The sequence below is a fragment of the Lactuca sativa genome, chromosome 5 (genome assembly GCF_002870075.4).
Source record: "Lactuca sativa cultivar Salinas chromosome 5, Lsat_Salinas_v11, whole genome shotgun sequence".
NCBI classification, from domain to species: Eukaryota; Viridiplantae; Streptophyta; class Magnoliopsida; order Asterales; family Asteraceae; genus Lactuca; species Lactuca sativa.
The window spans coordinates 255,565,213-255,568,160 of record NC_056627.2 but is presented as its reverse complement, the minus strand read 5'-3'; positions in this window follow the sequence as shown (position 1 = coordinate 255,568,160).

The following is a 2,948-nucleotide window of genomic DNA, read 5'->3' as shown; positions in this document are numbered from 1 at the left end:
ACCGGATTCAAATACTCCCACATTATACAACTTGGACTTGTAAATATCGATCTTCAGTGGGAAACATCCATGTAAATTAAATGCAAATTTCATCATCAATGTTGGTGTTCTGTTAAGTTTTATTTTTAAACTAACATTTTAATTTGATTAAAATTATCTTTGGAGGGCCAAAGTGTAATAAAATGAACCTTGATCATATATATATATATATATATATATATATATATATATATATATATATATATATATATATATATATATATATATATATATATATGAGTTATTTTTGTGATATTTTGAGAGCCAATTATGGGGAAGTTATGGGGTATTTAAGTGAGGCTGACTCTAGAATACGAGTTTGTAACCCCATTTGCAGCCAACATTATCTATTTGGAGTGCATTATTGTGAGGTTTCATTCATATTAAACAAGTGTTATTCAAGTGAATAAGAGTTCCATTTTTTAAAGATTTCCATGGTGTAGTGATCGGTGTTTTCTCTCTATCTTGTTCCTTTGTATAATCTGAAGTTCTAGGAGGTAAGAACATAATCCTCAACTCATTTTTTATTTTTTGGTTCAATAGGATTTGGAATTGTTGAGTTTATGCATAAATATGGTGATTTTTGGCAAAAGTTTGAAATTTGGACAAAATTGTAGACCTATCTTACGAGAGTTGTAGATACCATGCTGAACTGAATTAGAGAAAATCACTTACTACACAAAACTTGTATCAAGGCAATTAAAGACTAGAACTTAAACATATAAGGATTTGATTTATCAACACTAGAAAAAACAACAATAATTAGTCATAAGATTGAAATCAATACATAGTTCAAAGGGGTTCATCATCACCAACGAAAGAAGAAGAGTTTTAGCCCATAATCATAGCAGAAAAACACATAGAATCAAAGAAAATAAGACTAGACATGATTTAAGCTAGCAAACTGAAAGATTTAATGTTGTTTTCTTCTAGACCTCTTCAACAATTAAGCTTCAAATGATTTTAGAACTTCTAAGGGTTTTCACGTCTTCGGTCTTCAAAATTTGATAATAAGTTGAAGCATCTAGTAGGGCTGAAGGCCATAATGATCTATATATAGTTGCCAAAATTTGCATACCGCGTCGTGGGGAATAGGCTTCACGGCGTAGCTGTCTTTAATAACACGTATTCCCGAAGGAGGCTTCTCATATCGCGAATATTCTCCTCACCATATTGTGGCTAAGGATCTCCATGCAGTGGGCTTCAAAATTCTAGAGTTCTTTGACTATGGTTGACTTGTTCCTGCTTCCAGATCTGCATTTTACATCCTTCTAATCCCGACAATGTCTTTGCAGGTACAAAACAGATTTTAAACTTATTAATTACCTTTTGTCCTAAAATAAGCACAATTGTAGCTAAAAATGTTAAAGTAATGTGCAAAATATATGAATGAATATGCAAATATCAGCTAACAATCAACCGATTTGAATTTCGATTTCCGGGCCCACCCTGCTGCGTTGAAACTTTGAAAAATCATAACTTCCTATCATGAATTTAGATTTGGACGTTCTCTATATACACACTTTCGGTTTAACGACTAGTAAGATAATGTGGCATTCCATGTAGTATAGTTAGATGACTCACCTCACTAATCATAGTAGACTAAACCACAACTTAAAACGACGGGAAGCGATTACTACATACCACCTAATGTATTATAAAAGGTCAAGCCATAGTCTACCAACCAAAACTAGCATTTTAACTAAAAGTTAATCCAGTCAAAAAGTCAACGGTTAACAGTCAAAGTCAACGGTCAGCCACCGCGCCATGGCAACTATCCGACAAAACAAACGTGGGTGAAACCCGCCACTGCATCGTGGTGAGCTATACACCGCACCGCGGAGACACTCCAAAACAACTTAATTGATTTAGTCCTTAACTCTTAGTTTTCAAAGTTCAAAATCTAGGATTTGATGCCTCTAATAGTCTTAATGGATAAAGTTTCCAACTTTATATATTCACATGTCACAAATGCATCTAAACTCTAAACCTAACTTTCAAATGAACCAAACACTAGTTAACTTCAAGAGAACACAAACAAAATGGACTTTCATCTCAAAATTAGGTCTAGAAGCCCTTTTGGGCCACTCAAAGGTCAAGGAAACAATCCAAAAATGAACACAAACATAGATCTATCAATATAATGGTCAATGTGTGAACTTTATACATTCAATAATTTAGATATCTGGAGTAGATAATGGATCTAAGCTATCTCTTTCCTTTCTTGCATCGTAAACTAGTTCCTTCTTCCTCAAGCATCACAAAACCAAGAGGATAAACTCAAAACTCAAGTATGGAGGCTAGGCTTTGAGAGGATAATGTTTTCTGAGGTTGGGGGCTGCCGAATGAGGCAACCCTAAAAGTTAGAGCCTTTAAATAGGGCTCAAGACCCGAGCTTTAGGGTTTGCACCCCAACCATCACCGCACCGTGGTGAAAGGTATTACGCACTGCGATGGTTTAGTGAATATCGCCTCGTGGTAAACTCTCCACCACATCGTGGAGTGGGGAAATCCCCTAAATATTAAAATTTACAAGTCTCTAAAACTTATATCAGAAAATCTGGATGTTACATAGAGTCATTCTTTAAATAATAATATTTATTCACATGAAGTATAACGTTTTACATTAAACCAAAATGGACAGATGAAAAATAATTTTTTCACATGGGTCGAAGCGTTGTATGTTATGGGTTCTTCTTTAAGAACACGCATGAGGATTTCATCCGAGAGCATATTGATAAGTCTATTTTGTGAATATACTAAATTGTCATAAATCTGTTGAATTGATGTATAATTGTCCAAGAATGGCACTACTTTGATGAGTTGTTGAACTTCATATGGACTTATACATTAATATAAATATGGACTTATGCATTCGTTTTTAGGACGTACAAAGAACGCTTCGACGT